A 19,639-nucleotide genomic window follows, 5' to 3' on the forward strand; every position below is an offset into this window, starting at 1 on the left:
AGCCATGTTAAATGAATCCTTAGGTAAGAAGGAGGCAGCAACAACAAGTACTGTATGTCTTTGTTGAGAAGTCACCGCTTCTAATTACGTTCCCTCCTTATAAGCTTTAATATCAAGGACTACAAAATGAGGTCAACCTCTATTAAATGTAATGACTTTCCTTGTGGAGCTTGCAATGAAAGCAGCTTCACAACAAAGGTTTCTGTTTAAGGGGGGGGAGCTTCTGTTACAAAGAAGTCCCCTAACTCGGCGCAGGGGCTTCATTTCCACTTGCTGGCTACAACAAAATAAAAAGATTTGGGTTGAGACTTTAACCAGTGCTTGTGTGAGAAAAACACATAGGAGAAGATGAATTAAAACATGAAGATGGGGAAGAGCAAAAGCTACCTTGCTGCAGGAGCTGACCTAGAACCGGTCTGGCAAGCAACACCTTAAATTGCAGGCAGCTCCAGAGAGGGTAGAAAGCACAGCTGCATCCTTGAACCCAAGCAGGGCCATCATAAGCTGCAGCTGCAGCAGTGAGCAAAAGGAGCTTATAGAAGAGGAGCAGGTTTGCTTCATGTTTCCCTGCAGGTTAGACGCAGTTGGTTCCCTATAGGTGTCCTGAGGAACAGGCAGTGTTGCCTGCTCCTTGAGGAGATGAAATGAAACTTGTAATGGATACAGGAGCTAATTTTGAACCTGCAAAGAGCACTGTTTGTGCAGCAGCGCTGTGACCCTCTTGCTGGGCAGCTCCTGTGTCTGTGTGCCTGTCAGGCAGATGTTGCCCTGCCCAACCGGTAAGTCTGCAAATCTGATTTTCACATGGCAAAACTGCAGTAGCTTGAGTGGGCTGTTTAGTGCCTCTATAGCTATTTGTGTGGCTCTTTAGCTTGGTATTTTAAGTTAGGTAGGCACAGTGCTGTCTAAAGAAATAAGTTCTCTTTTACACTAGAAACTAGAGGTAAACATGGCTATAATTTTTAAAAATTGCTGTTGCCCCAATAATAGTCTAACAACTGGCAAAGTAAGTTTGCTCTTTCTTTAAAGGCATTTTTTTCTTCCTGCAGCCTTGCAGGCAGAAATTTGCCAGGCAGTTGTTAAAACATCGCGCCTGCCAAGTGCAAGAGGATTATTTTGGCATCAGCGCTCGGCTAACATTAACTGCGCTGTGTTAAGGTCGCCATGTTTGAGGCTGTGTTGAAAGCAGTTCTAGAAGGTGGCTGCCGGCTTGTTCGCCTCCTGCCTCTGGCTGCTCAGCTCTTCTCCCCCCCCACCCTCGCTGCTTAGCTCTCTGCTTTACATTTTTTATCACCGAAGTCAGCTGAAATATCATGCAAATGCTATCTGCCTTTATTAACGCCCCAGCGTGCTTGTGACGCACTGCAGCCTTTCTTGCAGGAAGCAAAAATCACCCTGGGGCGCGCTGGGAAGCGGGACGCGGACCAGCCCTCTCCGCCAGTGGAGATTCTCGCCCTTTAAGAAAAAGCCTGCAGTAATTTTCCATTACCCTGCACGGTCTTGTCTACGTGGCAAGAATTGTTTGTGGAGGCTGGAGCATCATGGGTGAGGCGCAAGCCCCGATCTGGCTGCCGTTGCTTGGCTACGCGCTCGGCATGCCGGCAGCACGCCAGGCTCCTGGGAAGCACCTTTGTTCCCAAGGAGGGATTTGAGTTGTGTTTTCATGCTGAAGGCAGGGGACAAATGCTGCCTTTCTCAAGCAGCCTGGCAGAACTGGGATTTCCAAATAGCACGAGCCAGCCAAAATACTCAGTAATAATAATATGTTCGGGGGTCCATCTCCTGTGATGGTTTCTCTGCCTTTGCACAAGGAAATGTCTTGTAATGAGCTTGTGTTGTTTGTTTGCTGTTGCACTGCAACAGTCACTTAATCAAGGCAGCGTGTTGAATCGGGGAGAAATAATGTCAGCAAAATCTCCCCCTGCTTTTGTTGTTTCCATCTAATAAACTAGATGGATAGTTGTTGTTCTGCAACTTGATAAACAGATTTTTTTTTTTTTTTTTTAATGTAAGCTCTGGAGTCCGGATGGGCAAGTCCGCTCTAGTCTGCGGAGGGTTGTCTGAAGTGCCTGAAATATTTCAAATGCCACTGGCAAAATCTGCAGCAGCATGGAGGATCGGGTTTGCATGCTTTCCCTGCTCGCTGGGGCTAGGCTTCACATACAGCAGCAGTGTTAGTGCAACAAGCATTTCCATGATGACTTGGGCATGGCTTCAGCTCCAGGATAGCTTATTTTATTTGTGTGAGGCTTGATATATCCATTAATAACACAGCTTTGTTTTCCTCTGCTAGCAGCCTGCGTTGTCAAGGACTCTCCTTACACCAGCAGCCAAGGCTACACTGATAACTGTTAAGCGAACAAGTCCTCCCCGTTAGGTAACGCTGCCATTTGCTTTCTGCAGCAGCTCCAGGTGCCCTCGGGAGCTGGTTCCCAGGAGGAATGAATGAACGTGTTGGTTTGGGGTGTCTGGAAATCTGAGAATTGAAAAACTTGGTATAGGTTGAACCCATTGAGCATCAGCCTTAATTTTGCTTCACGGCGTATGAAGCCAGAGGGGAATTTTATGCTCATAATCTGGCATCCTCCATCACACAGAGGAATGAACCGCAGCCAGCAGAGCCCTGGCCCAGCTGCAGAGGGGACCACCTACCCAGCCCCGCTCCCTGGGGGGCTCCAGATGAATCGTGGCTTTGAGGCATTGCTCCCTGGGCGCAGGTACAGCCCTCCCTGCAGCCCTCCCTGTAGCCCCGTCACCCAGCAACGTTTGCCTCCTAACCGCAGCCTCTCTGAGGTTTATAGTTTAAAGATGTTGGCTTCCTGGAGTTTCTCTAGAAAATTAGCAATGTACTCTACTTTCAGTGCTCCTTTTTGGTCCTGTTTCCTCACATCCAGCCTCTCTACCACCTCCTCCTCATCCCTGCTGCCGATGGCTCCGGTGCTGCCACCCAGCCGCTCAGCTGATGCCCCGGCCATCTGGGGACCCCACAGCGCTCCCCATGTCCCAGAGAGCCGCGCAGGAAGGGTGGAGCTGGGCATGTTTAGCAGCTTTGCTGTGTGCTGTCTCTCACCTGGAACTTGTCCTTCATCAGTGAAGTCTGCTTTGTATGTTGGGAATGACTGAGCTGATGTTTAGGATGGTGAGTTTCCATATCCCTCGGTCAAATCTTCCCATATGGATAACTTGATGGTTAGAAGCAGCACCTTATCCACCTTACACACTGCTTGGCTCTCTGTTCAGTTAACTTTTCTACTTGTCTTATCTGTCCTTGGATTGTTTAAAAAACAAAAGTCAACTACTGCCTCTTAGCAATTTTAGAAAACTTTGGTATTGAAGAAAAGATGAGTCTGGCTCTTGAAAAGCAATCGTTAGTAGTAGCCCTTTTTCTTTTCGTTGTGTTTTCAGATGTGAAAAGCAAAACTTCTGAACTCTTGAATTTTTTTCACAAAGGCAAGCTAATACAGAGGCTTGCAAGGGAGGGTCCCTTTCTGAAATACATTTGGCCCTGCGCTGTGTCTGCTATGATGTGCCACCCCCACGGCTTGCCTTTGCTTGGGATTTGCTCCGCACGATAAAACGCAGAGGATCTGGTCTGCCAGGAGGAGGGTTTGCCTCCCTTGTTTGAGCAGTTGGGAATGTGGGCGAGTCACTGCCTTGTGTGAGGAATGAAACCTTCCATCCCAGTTTCTTATGCCTTTGTTTGCTTTTAGAACTGCAGTGTTGCTGAAGGTAACTCGCACTCCCGTGGCTTCTCTGTGGCTGTCTTAACATCTGGTTTCACATTTTGTAATTCCTTCTTAAATGCACATAGATGAGATTACATCTTTCTATGCGCGCTCGGAAATCCATAGGATCCAGCAGACCTTATGCGATCAGAGCAGGCAAACCCACTTCTGTCCCCAGCGAACAACGCTTGTTTTCAGTATAACCGGTGCAGCAGGGTGTAGTTCTTCTACAGCAACGAAGCTAATTAAAATAGTGGCAATTTCCAAATACAAAATTAGAACGGTCTTTGAGGACAATTTGTTTCAAGAAGGCAAGAAAAGCAGAGAAGGAGAGAATTTGTAGGAAAGACAAAAAACACAGCACAATTTTCTAACTTTTCTAGCTTTCAACTATTTGATTAAGCTTAGGGACCTGTGGTCATTTTGGGAATGAATTATCTGATTTCAAAGGTTTTAAATACCTCAAATGATAGTACTACCTTTGAAAATAAGGTCCTTACCTTATGTGGATGCTTAAGGATGAGTTTAGGTTCGTTCTTTTATATTTTGCAGATTGAAAAAAGGAGATATTAAAAGACTCTTCATACATACGTTGTACCATTTTTTCCTTTACTGCAATTTGACATCTAAAACTGATCTTTTTTCCTTATGTAATGGATAGCTTTCGTTCTTGGGGCTTTTTTTTACATTTCCATTTAAGTCTGGCAGTTATTCCCAAAAGCTCAGTATTTATATTTATTCCACAGCAAGCATGTGACTTGTGTGACTGCATAATTATATCAAAATGAATTTGGGTTCCTTTTGTTGCAAAATGTTCTAGGGCTACAGATATGATTTGAATGCATGATAAGCTCTGAGTATTGAGATTACAAGAAAAACTATCTACAAAATCCTACGGATTAAGGTCATGCATGAGATATTTAATTCTCCCCCCTGTGAGGTTTGATTGCAAGATGTAGTCTGCTCCTGCTGACTTCTTACAATGAGAAAGCTTGAAAAATCGACCAGATTCTGTCAAATTTGCTTTGCTGCTAGAGGAGCTGGAGGTGTTGAAGAAATAGGGAACTGTGAGGAAAGAAGGGACCAGGAGGGTCAAAATCCCTGCTGGCTCACAGCTTGAAAGCGAGGAAAGCCACCAAGATGATCAAATTCTGGCAGAAAAAGAGTCCACTATAGAATTAACTATATCAGAAGGGGAAGCTTGTCTTTGTTGCTGTTATTGCAGCAGTGTTTCAAGGCTGCAGGTAGGACCAAGGCTCCATTGTGCTGGGCCAAAGAATTTGTGTCCTTGGAAGTAGAAGATGTAAGGTGAGGACGGGAGATATGTGGAGAGCAGAACAGAGATGAAGGGGGAAGCGCCTTGGCCCTATGGAAATTTAGTCATAGGGTTTTTCCCCCCCCCCAGAGGCAGATATATGATCAGACAATATGCCACAGAGCCTTGACTTGATGGAAGGCAAAATTGGGATTGCTCTCTGTTGGCCAGCCAGTCCCCAAGGCACTGAAGACCATTGCTCGCCTCCTAAATCTGCCAGTAGCTGAACTTTTTTTTTTTATAGAGGTGACAATTCTTCTGCTTGAATTTGCTCTGAGATCACCAGTTCTTTTCCACAAGCTATTGACAATCATCCGATGGGAATAACTTCCAGTAACTGATTCTAACATACAAATGGAGTGTATCCTTATGGAGAACAAGCCACCCTGTTTTTAACAGTTAAATATCTATCAGCTGCACACAATCCCTCTCAAAATAACCTGTGGATCTAACAGTTTCACCCTGTTGCAGGCATCAGTAGTCTCTTCTGTCCTTCATGACGCCTGTAACTAGGGCATCGCTGCTGCCTGACTGCATGTCCCAAGGGAGCCTGGCGGTGTTTGTGCAAGCCTGATTGGGCTGAGAAAGGGGTGGAGAAATGCAGTTCTCTGCCCAGGATATATTTAGTGAATGCAGCTGTGGGAGGCAACAGGAACAGAGAGCTCTTGTATTGCCAGAGCTCTGACAGCTCACATGCCTAAATAATCTGCTGTTTTCTTAGCAATACGTTTCCCCCCCTCTACAGTGTTTTTAATTTGAATGTAAACTTATACTTTAATGTAGCCAGAATTCTTCCTGGAGCTTAAAAGTGGTATGCGTTACAGTGCCAGCCTTGCTATAGCCCTGCCCGGGGAGCAGCAGGCACCTTTCACATGCACTGGACCTTCTCCATGGCAAGGAGGGAGATTTGACTTCATTTTCACTCATTAGAGAGGCTAGTGGTATAGGAATATGCCTTTCATGTACACTGCAGCACTTGCTTGGGCTGGAAGCAGCCCTGCAGCACTAGTACAGCCTCTCCCAAGCAAATAAACTCTGCTTTTTTGCTAGGGCTGATAAGCTGGGGTGGAGAGATTTGCTTTCAGTATGCCAGGGCACTTCATCGTGCTATGCAAACTCTGCTGGTCTTCCTGGCATCCCTGAGAGTCTGATCCAATATTCTCTGGTATGTCATGGAATAAAAAAAGAACACAAAAATAGGTTTACTGACCCGCTGGGTCAAGTGGGAGCGTGTTGCTGTTGCTCTGCATTAGGACTAATTTGTCTGTACTCCCTGGCCATGTTCAGACTTGCCCCTGGAGAAAAAGACCAAGGCTGGGAATTCCCTGTGCATCTTCTTCCCTGGCTTGTTCAGTAGTGCATAACAAGCCATGAGCTAGTCTGCCTCAGGCATTAAAAGTTTATGACAAATTAAACGGCAGCATATAAAAAGAACAATTTTTTCCATCTTGTTCTAATGCAGTTAAGGGGTTAGAAAAACAAGACTGGTTCAGGGAGGTCCAAAGTATGTCTTTGTGTCTGGGCGCAGCCCAGGGATGATGGAGACATACGTTTAGAGGGAGACGGACTACGCCATTGCTTTCTCAGAGCTTGCCCCAGCTTAGGGTGTTTTTCTGTCCGCGGCGGCATTGCTGGGAGCTGCTGCAGTGACACAGCCAGGTTCCCTCTGCCAGGGCAGCACCCGGACCCTTCCCACCCCACGGCATGGGTTCGCTCTTCCTGTGGCAGGGGCTTGTACCCACCCGAAATCCGTATGGGAAATGCAGCTCCTGTGGGTGGCTTCCATGGCTCCACCACAGGCTGGCACAGAGCCTGAAACAAATCCAGCTTTTGTTAAAATTGTGCGGTATATGTGTTCTGGACATAGCTGTCCCACCTTTGCGTGCTGTGGTCAAAGGGAGTTTCAGTGGTCGGTTTGTATATGGAAAGTATTTACTGAAGTGTAGAAAAATGCATCTGTGAACAAATCTGCACTGAGCTCGATGTCCTGGGTACCCACACAGTCTTCTCTGTCCCTAATCTCACTGAGACTGTGTCTGAGACTTGAGTTTTTCAGCAGTTAAATGGTTAACTTCAGGACTAATTGGCTCTGAGAGCTCCAGTCCTTTGCAACAGATTATTGGCATGCTGGTAAGAGCAGCTCCCTTCCTTCCCTTCCCCCATCATTATAAAAACATGTACTGTAGCGAGAAACCAAATACCACATGGCGTCCTACACGGAGCCCATCAGTGCTCCAGCTCGGTATTTAGCACAAAAGTCCCTTTATATTTGGGAAGCGGAGGGAGAAAATTCTGGAAACGCAAGATCCCGGTGATACTGGCTGAATCAGCAGATTTATTTGCAGAGTACAGGGCGCTGGAGCCCAGAGCCCAGCGTAGCAGCCCAGGCTGCGTGCACCCACTCGCCCCACGCCAGCGTGGGGAAGGGTCCCGGGTGTTCTCCGGAGGCTGAAGGCGGTTGGGAAGGGCTGGTCCCCGCGCAAGGAGAGCTCTGTGCGCTCCCCATCGCTTGTCAGAGCGGCTTTGCGGAGGGCTCTGAGGAGTCCCTGAGGGACTGGATGTAAAGAGAGAAAAATGAAAGCTTTAAAAAAAAAAAAAAAAAAAGTTGCATTTCTGGTTTCCTGCGGGAACGCCTGTGTTTTTAGGCAGCTGTCTACAGAGGCAGTCGCCATTTTGTGAAGCGGCGTTAATGCATCGGGAGGAGACATGTTGTGTTCATGGGAGTTTGTATTTTAAGGTTTTTCTCCTTGGTTTTAATCAAGAGACTCCACCTTCACCTTCTTTCAGTCCAAAGGCTTTAATTTTTAAACTTAAGGTAAAAAAGTAATAACAAGAAGTAAGAAAAACAAGGAAAAAGGGGAAAAGTTCTCCTGAGGGGCTCAGAGTGTACAACCAAAATCAGGTCTCTCTCTCTCCAGGAGACTTAAAAAATTTTAGAGGTGTAATGTGGTTCCAAAAATGCCAGCGAGCCCGTGGCGAGGATAACCGGGATGATAACGTGGCCGCACACCCAGCATTGCGGAGGCATAGCTGAGGTGTTCGGGGACAATGTAGTACATCAGGTACGTTTTAAATAGAGTATTTGTTTCTAGTATAAAAAGATGTCTGACTGGTCTGTGCACACACGCATCTGGCCCTTTTTGACTTGCATGGGCTGACTTGACTTCCAGGTATTGAGTTTTGATCTAAAATCTCAGGCTACCGCTAGTGCTGCAGAACCGCTCATTTGATCAAGAGAGAAAATACTGATTGCGGCAGGAGCAAGGTCAGACTGAACCCCTGTCCATGCAAAACTCTTAAAACAAGCAACAGCATTTTTGTTAAGGGTCTTCGGTGTTGGAGCTTACTTTTTCCACTCTGGGATCTTTCACATGCAAAATACATCATAAGGCTCATTTGTTTAACAAGTCGCTGGGAGCTGGGAGAGCGGGCACTAAGGCTGGTGTTTGGGAATACAAGCGATATTGTTGCATTGGATTTTGGTTTTGTGTCATTATTTTCTGGTTTCAGAGTCAGGAAAAGCTGCTCATTTATTTTTCATGTAGCTGTATTTTTATCCCGGCTTCTCAAGGAGGCAGGGCTTATGAAATCATGCTATTAGAGGCCTTGAGCTTTTGATCTGATGTTCAGTTTCAACAAATTTCCGTTCTAGAGTTTCTGCGCTTTGGGGGAGGCTGCAGGTTATAGAGACAAATTAGTGCTTCCGCTAAAGAACGAACTACAAAATGAGTGCAAAGGCTATCTTTTCTGCTTTCCGCGCTGACCAAGCAATCAGCATCTATGTGCCAGTTGACCGGTCAGTAATGTGTAGCTCAGAAATATCGCAGCCTCCACCTGAATATGGGACAGGAGCGGGGACGCTGCAGCAATGCAGTGCTAGTTGGGTACGCAGCTGTCGGCTATCAGAAAAGCAGGCCTCGTTATTTCAGCTGCTCAGAAAAGACTTGATAACTTCTATCAGTGATATTCAAATCCAAACCGGGATTGCAAAAAGTATTAGTCATATTTAAGACCAAGAGTACGTCAGATTCTGCCATGTTAACTGCAGTTGAATTTTGCAAGGTCTTTGATCTCCTCGCTCTGGGTCTAAAAGAGCATTTCCTTTGAAAGCCTGTCACCTGCAAAGATTTCTCTGAGACAGTGATTCCTTCATTACAGAAAAGCAATGTAAAGAAACCTTTTTGCCACCTCAAGATCATTATTTTCTTGATTGCCCTCTTGTAACTCTGCTAAGGTTACATTAAATCTGCAGGTCAAATGTAACTTGAATGCAGTGTGCACTGATGGCCAGCAACACAAGCAGTACAGAGCTCTAGTGTGAAGTTCATGCACATCTTTGATTTGTGCATGTAAGACTGTGCATTATAATGATAATATAAAGCATAAAATAATTTTCATATATAAAAATTACTTTTCCAGCATGTACTAATATGCCTTTCTGAACTTCTTAATTAGGTTATATTTTCTCCTACGCTTAATTCCATTTTATTAACAACACTTGAGTAGACTTTCTGCATTTAAATAATTGTTCTTCAACTTTAGCTTTGGTTCCAATTTTCATTATCTTTTGTGTGTGTGTGTATATATATATATAGTAATCCTTTATTAATCTTTTGAACAGTTTTCCTTCATGCAGCAAAAGTACTGTCCCTGAATATTCATTATCAGCATTTGATATGCTAGCCAGGAGCACAATATCTTAATAATTGGAGTTTAAGAAAAAAAAAGCCAGTTATTAAAGTCCCAGTGTTTCGGTTTTGTTCATGCTATGATTCTAAATTATTCAAGCATTTGACTTTATCTCCTACACATACAAACTCATGTTCCCCATACATTTTTTCCTCTAAGGTGTTCTGTGGTCTCCTTTATCTTCTACACTAGGTCAGAGTGTTCAAATGTAGTGTTTAATACCAGTAACATGTGTGGCTTGTTACAAGAAAATTTTAGATAGTTTCCAAATTAAATGCATTTTAGTTTGACCTATTTGCTTCTACTTAAGTCTAACACTTGGTCTCTTGATATTCTGTTTTATGGAAAGGTTTTAAAGGTATACTGAAGGAGATGAATAAGAGATGAAGTACCTAGCACAATTTAATTTGTTATTCCTTTTGCCATTGTTAATAAAAATAGGCAAGAAAAAGAAATATTGGGGAAAATACAAAGAATAATGATGCATTTATACCTGCATATACATTCTTGCTCTTACACTTGAAATTCAGACCTCTGCTTTATGTTCTCTTTCCCTTCTACAGATTGGGTTAATTCATGGTAGTTACATTTTCCAAGTATTGACATACACGTTCATTCCTAAATTCACTTCATATGCTTCCAAATCCTTAGGACAACGTTCCGTTTAGACACAGCAAGAAAAACCTGGAGTGATTCCACTGACCTAAATGTAATTACTCAGTGCTGAATTAAAGGCACAGGTACATGATTTAATACCCTTATGTTTGGAGGAACAAGAAGAGGCCAAAATCCTAGCTTTTGTTATTCATCTAAATGCTTCTAGACCTTAAAACAAGACACCTTTGTAGCGAGAGGTAATAACTTCTTGTTAAATCCACTATTAAATCTTGAAGCAAATAAGTCATCTTTTGGGCACATAGAATCTTTTTCGGGTCTTCTGCTGGGTGAAATTGCAATGAAAGTTGCAGTCAGATTTTTCAGACAGTGAAGTGCTGTGGGTGTCTCACCCAAGACGTCCTGTGTTCCCTTTGCTGCTTTAATTGTACAAAAAGCCATTGACCTCATTTTGCGACAGGACTGTACCAACAGGGTTGTCTTGGGCTGCTTACATTTTCTTACCAGCTCACCTTCTAATACTAATCTTTGACTAAATTTAAAAAAAATACACTGTGAATGATTTCAAGCTGAGACAAGATCATCACCGTTAATGGCTTGGTCAGAGAGAAAGAGTATTTGTTTCAGCATGCAAATCTGTTGCCTGCAACAGTTAAAGCTGCTAATTCTGGAGTTTAGATGGACGACATGCCCGACATGCACAAAACTGCTCTAGTCCCTAGGCTGATGAGTTCTCCTAGCTGGATAAAGCTCTGGCAGGAGCGAGTTTATAGCGAATCGACTGTAGGAAGAAAATATAAAAGCTCACGGGAAACATCAGTCTGACACAGAAGCTATTTCTGTTCAGGTGACATTCTAATCCAAGAGTGTCCCTGATATAGTATCACTACATCAAAAATTGATTGGACTCCACATCTAACAAGTATTGACAAATGTGAAGAAGTTTGTTTTGAGTTACAAATATAAGGGGTCTTCTCTTTTTTTTATATATATGTACGGTACATTACAACAAGGTGATTCAGTGCTTCATCAGGCTGTCTATAAAATAAAAAAAGTATATGCTTGTAAGATTTCAGAAAGAAAGGAACGGTTTCTTTTCACTGCATGTGGCAATTTGCTGAATAATGCATCATTTTGTCAACTATTATATAGCAATCAATAAAATGCCCTATGGTGCTACCTGCACACAAGAGACAAGAATGAAGATCGTTATGGAAACAGGCTTGAAACTTGCTTGAAATAAAAATCCCTTTTCTGTACTTGTGGTTTTGGAGGCCTGGGTTGTTTTTCTTTTCATTCTAGAGTAGCTGTAATTCATCTTCTTCAATTTGAGTGAAATTCATCATGTTTGCAAGCCTAGTATGAAGCCCTTTGCTTCCAAACCTCCAAGGAAATTTCCCAAGAAAGTACACTTGCTGTTATGCTCATCATCTAAACTTTCCAAAGTCTCCACTAGAACTCAAATGGAGAGTTAGTAAAAAATAAAAATTGGAGCTTATAGTTAGGGGGGAGGGTGTCCTTGATTTTGATATGTAAACACATATTTGTGCTAAGTCTGTTTTCCCTTTTCTGATCATATTCCTCAAACACTTAAGCAATCAAGCTTTGCTGGCTCATGTTTGCAACAAATGAATTTCAAGGATGGACAGACGAATGACTTTGGAAAATGAACTTTAAACCTGCACAAGGCTGTAATCATGCTAGGATTTCAAATTATCTACGTTTAAAACAAAACCCAATTATTATTAATTTCACTGTCTAGATCTTCTAAAATGTATTTTTTCCCAGCTACATTTAAAATCCAAATATTCTGAAGATTTTGCTTAAAAGTTATAAAATGTTCTCTTCTGACTCTTTACGCAACAATTGTGTGATACGTTGGAAAACGGGAGAACAATATCCTTATTTTGAAACATAAGATTGGGTATGGCTCTCTTAATCTTGCCAATGTGTTTGGTTTTTTTTTTTTCACAGACTCTTGATAAAACGATGACCACCTCCCAGCTCAGCAGAACGCTCCTATGACTCTGCAGACCGTATTTACAGCCAGAATGGTAAGATAACGAGCACTGTTTGCAGCTTCCACCTTTTAAAGAGATTTAAAACCCTACCAATATGTCTAATCCTTGCATGTTTCCAGTCCTGCAAGCTTCCAAGCAGCAAACTTCATCAGTACAGAGAGGTTAGTGTGTAAGTCAAGTCACAGAACCTGCCTTTGCATGCTGTAGCTATAGGTATTAAAGTTCCTGGGAAGGTGCACGTTAGTTTACTTGCTTTCAAAGGTGATTTCGGTAACAAGAAAAGTTGCATCATTCTTTTTTCATGTAAGGAGACGTGATACCTTGTTAGCAGTTGTATAAATTCTAGTGTCTAAGTAGGTACGGGCAAAATGGTCAATCAGTATTTTTTCTACCATGTCCAAGTCCTCTTATAAAAGTTTGTCAAGCCAAGCAGAGTAGTTTGTTACCTAAAAGCTGACCTTAAAAAAAACCCAGGTCATTTCATACAAGTACCAGGGGTTAAAAAAAGAGGTAGAGAAACAGGTTTGTTATTTCAAGCTCCAGTGGCTTACTTTGAGGCAATTAAACATATTATCAAACAATCACCCAAATTCTTTAAATTCGAAACAGTCTGGAGTTTTAAACTGTCATAAGATTTCATCAAAATAAGAGCTACTGTATCATTCCCACTCTTCTTAGACCTCTAAGACTGCTGTTTAAGGCAATCACTGTATGTTAAATGTTGACCAAATACAGCATAAGTACCTTGACTGAGATGGTTACTATATCTTGCAGTTAAGATGGCAACACGGGATACTTTGAAGACGATCTGTAATAATAACAAAGAACTTCAAGCTTCAAACCTCCTTAAGAAAAGTGGACTTGATTTCTCAAGAAAAAAAATATATATATTCCTTAGTCAAGTTAATATACAGCACAATAATTAATCCTCTCACTAGACAACAGTTACTGGTCTTTTATTTGCCTTATTGTATAGAGGAACTCATGCAAAACTGAAATAGCGAGGTGGGTAGGTTGTTCAGGAGCTCTTAGATCTAAAATTTGAGCTCAAGCCACAAGATCACGTGTACAGAAACATACTGATTCTTTGATGTGTTGTGACCAACAAGTTAAAAATTTGCTTAGGAACAACAGTTAAATTCCACAAAAGATATTGGTTCCATTTTTCACTTCCATTACGTCTTTATACTTTTTACTGATAACTTATTTTTCTTTGAAAACAGGAATAAAGAGAGCTGAATCTTGATTAAAATTTCTTCATTTTGAATAAACCGAAAAAGCGCTGGAGTTTGACTTAGCAGACTGAAAGATTTTTTTTTTCTTTACCATATGTTTATGAGACTGATAGGAATTTGTTTCTAATTATTCGTGGTAATAAATCTTTTTCTTGCTGCTCACAAGGTTCATCATTCTAAACATAAGCACCATAAAAGTGCGAGCAAACCCACCATATTAACATAATCTTAGTTTTCAGTGTTAAATCCTAGAAACAAAAAGGGCGTATGTAAAAGTTCTCTCTCTGTGTGTAGATGTGTTTGCAATTATTCATTACAGGCTGGAACAAAAGTCTGGATTTGAATTCCAGTTCTAGACCCAGAGCAGAATGAATAGCACGAGCCAACTGTAGAATTGGTTTTGATCCTTGCTGCTGCCGTTGTTATTGCTTGTCTTGTGACAGCAGCAAAAAGCTTTAGCTAGGATCAATATACCATAACCATCTTCACCAGTTGTAGAGGGAAGTTGGTTCCATGCTTGGAAGAACTTTGTCTTTATTTACATTTCTGTCTGTTGATGTTCCTCTCTGTCACTGCTAAGGAAAGCCTACAGGTGACAGCAGCGCAGGCACAGCCGTACTTTTACAGCGTCTTTGTGCACGCTGCTCCAAAATCCCAGGTTTTCAGAGTGTGATAGAAGGTAATTTGTATCTGCCTGTACAATTACTGTGATTTTAATAGTGAATTACTGAGGAAGGAAGCAGAAGGAAAAAAAAAAAAGGCAGATTGTTTGTTTTAGCAACATATTACAGGTTACCTACAAAAATAGAAAATAGAGCTATACTATATTCAGGACAAAGTGACAATTTCTGTGAACACCCAGTTCGGAGGAAGTTAAATGCCTACCACAAAACAGCTTGCTGTGTTCAAAGGGCATTTGATATCCTGTTTGCATATTCTCTATCGAAATTGGCCTAGGGCCTAGAAAATTGTTATTGATTTCTACTGAAAAGTGGTAGAGTTTTGGTGGAAGAAAAGTTTGGTGACACTGCACATCTCTCTGTCTTGTTTAGACTCCTGTTTTCCACTTCAAAAGGCAGATACAATACATAACTTTTGTCAAATACTGGTGTCAGATCTCTGGCCTTTCCATTATATTTGTGTCTCCGAAGAGCTGTATGCTACATTTGCACCTCATGTGTCGCAAAGAACAAGCTTCTTCACCAATCTTTTGGTATCCTCGGGTACAGAAGGCATGTTGGGGCAGGCAGGGAAGGGACACTGCCCTGTGAAATTACAGTGTGCTTTTGCATGTTGTCCCTAAGGGATAATAACAATCTTCACGGGAGCTGGGGGGAAGGAAGAAAGGTTGTAGAAGAAAACAGTTCGGGCGAGTACCAAAAGTGAGGTTGTGTGCCTTTATCTGGAATTCTAGCCACAGATGCAGTCTCAGAAAATAGTTCCCAAATTAGTAATGGAAACATTAAGTTGTCTCATTATTATCAGACATGTGGTTCATAAAACATGGCTGAAGTATTTGGTCTGATGATACGCAAAGCAAGAAAATGTGTTGTCTAAAACAGAAAAAATAAACTGTATGGAGGAATTTGCAGTTGTGTAGAAATGCTGAATTTAGAAGGAAAAAACTGGTGTAACCACAGAGGCAGTAGGAATGAGAATTTTGTGTTTATACAGAGCTGACCCTGGGAGATAAAAATGTATAAAAGGAGACTAGCACTGTTCTACTGTTTCACCGGGAAAGAAGAATGCAAACAGATCAACTGTTACCGGTTCACGAACAGCAAAGTTGTCCGAGTGCCGTGGCTCCGGAGAGAGTGACTGTACTTACGTTCACATACATATGTAACTCACTTGAAGCCAAGAAGCACAAGAGGTAACGGATACTTGTGTAAGCTTTCTTGGAGCTGCTTTAGGCCTTGGTGGCCAGGAAGCAGAAGAGCAGCACTGAATATATTTAATGAGGATATTAGACTTCCAGTAATTTTTTTGGTTATATGTAGCAGCAATACAGTAAGTGACTTTCAAAAACATTTCTGTCTGTAAATGTACATGAAAAATTTTTTTTTAAGAGAAATAGTCTATTATACTAGACAGTCTGGTATAGTTAGAGAAAATCAGATAACAGTGTGAGCATACAAGTTAGGTCTTGTTCAGTTGCAATCTGAAACTATTCTGGCTGGAATCACACTACTCTTACACAGTGCGATTATGTCTTGAATGCCTGATCTCTTTTCTCTCTCTCATATGGTTATTGCAAGTGATCACACCTTATATATTTTTCTAGAAATGTACTTGTATTCTGGGAAGAAACAATAGAAAGGCTGGAAATTGTACATTGAACTTCTCATCTTGGTCCTTGCTGCGAAGTCATACCTTGTAGTGTCAACTGAAAATGCCGACATAAGTAGAAGTGCTTTTGCTGCACCCTGCTTTTATCTAGTTCCTGCCTTATCCTTGGTTGCCTTTCCCCTTCCTTTACTGTTGGTAGTTTTCCAAGGAGGCCAGCATCTGGGTTCTGGCCATGCAAACACCTTTCCCTGCAGTTAAGCATGAGCAGCTCCACTGAGAGCAAGAGGATTAGCCTTCACAAGAATCTGAATGGGAATGAAGTTGCAGAACAGGCTTCTGGCTCTCCATAGTCTCTGTAGACCAGAACTTCAGTTCTTCTTGGGGGGGGGGGGAAGGCCTTTTTCCCTCCTCCAGTGAGACGCAGTGTCTGCTGTTTTGCTCCACCATTGATTCCTTGGCTGGAGGCTCCCATGGTGTGTTTATGCAGGCCACCACCATCCCTTCTTTGAAGTCTGTAACCACCTTATTGCCACTGTCCACAAGCCAGTAGATTTGTGCGTTCCTATCCCTGCTATCCTATACAGGGAGGTCAGCTTTTCTCTCTGTTTTTAAAGGAAATGCATAGCTCAGCTCAAAATCATTTCTCCTCAGGGACATTAGTGAGTGATTCTTTTCAGCTGACCACTACTTCTGGCTTTTCCAGGACCCAGCTCAGGAGATGGCTACTAAAGTCCAACTGCATGATTTCAAGTGCCAGACTAGCTCCTGAGACCTTCCATAATCATTTTAAGCATTGTTGGTTTAATTGCTGCTATAAGTACCCACGTTATTAGTATAAAAAAAGGAAGAATGGGACAGCTTTCTCTCTGCTTTTCATGGAGTAAGCTGTGCAGATAAAAGGAGGAGAAAGGCATGCATATCAGTCAAAGTGACTGCTGAAGTATGTAAATATTAATTATGCTGTTCTGTCAGGTTTGCTGGGTGAGCCTGTTGCAGAGGAACATCATAACCGATGGGCTGGGTTATGACAGGGGTTTATGATGGTGACCAAGAATGAGGGGGATGCCCCTCTATTGTGCCGATACCTGAAGTGGTTTCCATGGCAGTAGTCAAAATAGGAGACAGTGTCCTGGTGAGGTTGGCATACGAGACAGTTTCTATGGTGTTGGCTAAAAAAAGCTTGATAACTAGTTTTATTTGGGTGTCTGTGGTGTTTTTGGGAGGTGCTAATGAGGACTGGGGTTGATGCTGCAGACAGGCAGGTGATGTGGTCGCGCTGGCTCTTTCCACCGGCGGGGCTTAGGAGCGGGTTGAGGGTGTACAACGCAGAGGACGCCCAGGGCAGCTGGCTGTCCCCGGGTCGAGAGAACCAAGGCTTTTGTGGCACTGCTTTCTGTGGTGAGGCGGAGCCGGTGCCCGGGCCTGGCCGGCAGGTGGGCTCTGCCACGGCCCAGGCTGGGCTGCTGCCTACCAAGGGCCAAGGAGAAAACGGAGGTGCTTTTTGTGGGGATGGCAGTACAGGGCGCGGTGGCACGCTGGGCCGTTGGGTGAGGGGTTCTCGCAAGCCAAGTTCCCTAACTTGAAGGCTGAACCTCGCTGTGGATCGGTGCAGGCTGGGGAAAGGCGCCTTGGGCAGGCTGAGGTATGGAGGGATTTCTGAAGCCTGGGCTAGAAGAGAAGGCGGTGCCCAGCCCAAGCGGGGTCACGGCTGAGCTGAGGCGGGGTGGAGCCGGGGACGCCCCGGCCAGGTGGGGCTGGGGCGCGGGAGGCAGCAGGGCCCAGGGCCGCCGGCGGGGCGGGCGCTGCCGGCCGCCTCCCGCTGAGGGGAGGCTGCTGCGGACGGGGCGCGAGCCCGCGGCGGGCGGGGCGGGGGCGCGAGGAGGCGGGCAGGAGCCAATGGGGAGCGGCCGGCGCCGCTCGCCAATACTCGGCGGCGGGGAGCGCGGCCAATGGGAGGCCGGCGGCCGCCGTGCGCGCGGGCCCGGGGTGGGGAGGTCGAAGGAGGGCGCGGGGCGGCCAATGGGAGCGGTGCGCGCGCTCGGGGCTGGCGGGGAGGGCGCGGCGCGGCCAATGGGGAGCGGCGCTGGGAGCGCGCGCAGCCGGGGGCGGGGCGGAGGAGGAGGGGGGGCGGCTGCGCGCCGTGGGTAGGGGGCAGGGGCGCGGCCCCGCCCCTTCCTCGCCGCAGTGAGTAGGGAGCGGGCGGCCATGTTGTGCGGGGGGGAGGGGAGGAAGGAGTTGAGAGGAGACGGGAGAGACTCCCTCACACACACGGCACAAGATGGCCGGGGAAGCAGCCGCAGCTGCAGCCGGGCTCCCGGGCGACTTCCCCGCCGCTCGGAGCGGGGAGGCCCGGCGAGCGCCCCCGGGTGCCGGTCTCGGGGGCTAAGCCGGGCCCGGCGCTCGGGGGGTTCCGGGGCGACGGAGGGCTGCGAGCCGGGCTGCCGTGCGGGGCTGCCGACGGGCGGAGGGCAATGGCGCCGGGCTCCGCAGCTCTGCCCGCGCCTCTGCCTCGCCGGGCGGGCGCGGGGCCGTCCTTCGCCGCGGGCAGGGCGAGGAGGGGAGCGGCGCCCCGTTCTCGGGGCCCCCGTCGCCCGCCAGCGGGCTGCTCTTCGCCGGGTAAGTGCCTGGGTCTCCTGGCTTCTCATTGTCCTTTGTCCTTGGGAGGAAAAACAAAATGTCCTTGGAGCCGGGAGGGGGAGGGGGCGCCCGCCGCTCCCTGCCCCCCCCGCCGCTCCCTGAGGGGAGCCTCGGGGACCCCCCTCGGTCTCCGTGACCCCTTTCGGGTGAGGGGGGAGCCGGGCAGCTTGGGGAGGGAGCGGCGGGGGAAGGGGGTGCCGCAGCGGGAGCCCGGCTGGGCGGCCGCCCCGGTGACACCGGTCGGCTGCCGGGCTGCAGAGCGCTCCCCCTCCCCCCCGCTCCTGCAGCAGCGAGGGGGCTCCGCACGCCCCGTCCCCCGGTGCAGCACGGAGGAGGACGGGGGCAGCGGCAGGCGGGTTCCCCAATGCAGCAGCGAGGGGGGGGGGGCTGCAGACCTGTTCCCCTCCAGTGCAGCGTGGAAGGGGGGCATCTGCAAACCAGCTTAGAACTCCAATGCAGCAGTGGAGGGAGGGGGGAGAGGTGAAGACTGTACTACATCATCAGTTAAATGTTTAGCCCCGAGCCCGTCTCTGTTTAAAGAGCGTTTGTTGCCCGTTGCTGCTCAGATGGGGATATGTTTTCGTAGTTTGTAAGAACAAAGACGCCATGTCCTTTTCTCTTAAAAATAAAACTTGGTGTTTTTTTCGTGGGGTGTTGGCTTTTAACTCTTTCTAAACCAGTAAGAAAAAACAGGCTGCAGATGAGACAGCTTAGTACTTTGCTGAAACAATAGATAGAAATTTACTTCACTTGAAAAACAGCAGTTCAGGTGCAGAACTTTAAACAAAACTCTTAAGAATTACGTGCAATATGATTTTGCAATTAAAACGGCAATGCAAAAACTTACAAGCTTAAAAAAAAACAAAGCTCGGTCATGCCAAGTCTACAGTTTAAAGTTGGCAAAATACTACAGTTGTGATTTAGACGACGCTACGAGAAGAAAAGGTAGTTACTTAAATATAAATTACATGATAAGGAAACGAATGGGTTTGTGTGTGACATTAGAAGCTTTTAAAAAGCACTTACTGGGTGTCAGTTTTGTTTTTAGTATTCAGTTTATACATTTTTGGGGGGCTCGCAGTCATTTCTGTTTACGTAGCATTTTTATCGTTG

The 19,639-nt window shown here is 45.3% G+C and overlaps 1 protein-coding gene and 1 long non-coding RNA gene across 4 annotated transcripts in view; both read left to right on the top strand.

The window, feature by feature from the left end:
• The first annotated feature begins 693 nt into the window (after positions 1-693).
• On the top strand, positions 694-15,385 carry LOC309595061. The gene is made up of 3 exons (XR_014229171.1): positions 694-779; positions 12,319-12,398; positions 15,275-15,385. It is a non-coding gene; the product is annotated as an uncharacterized lncRNA (long non-coding RNA).
• A 2,741-nt stretch (positions 15,386-18,126) lies between these two features.
• Positions 18,127-19,639, top strand: part of CHD2 (chromodomain helicase DNA binding protein 2) — a 73,565-nt gene continuing 72,052 nt past the window's right edge. For 2 of the 3 annotated variants that reach the window (XM_082321527.1, XM_082321531.1), the window contains exon 1: positions 18,137-18,505. The gene's annotated coding sequence lies outside the window, so the exon portion shown is untranslated. Of the gene's footprint in view, positions 18,506-19,639 lie in introns of all 3 variants that reach the window. The other variant, XM_082321528.1, reaches the window with a different exon arrangement.

The sequence above is a fragment of the Platalea leucorodia genome, assembly GCF_965183815.1.
Source record: "Platalea leucorodia genome assembly, chromosome: 9".
NCBI lineage: Eukaryota > Metazoa > Chordata > Aves > Pelecaniformes > Threskiornithidae > Platalea > Platalea leucorodia.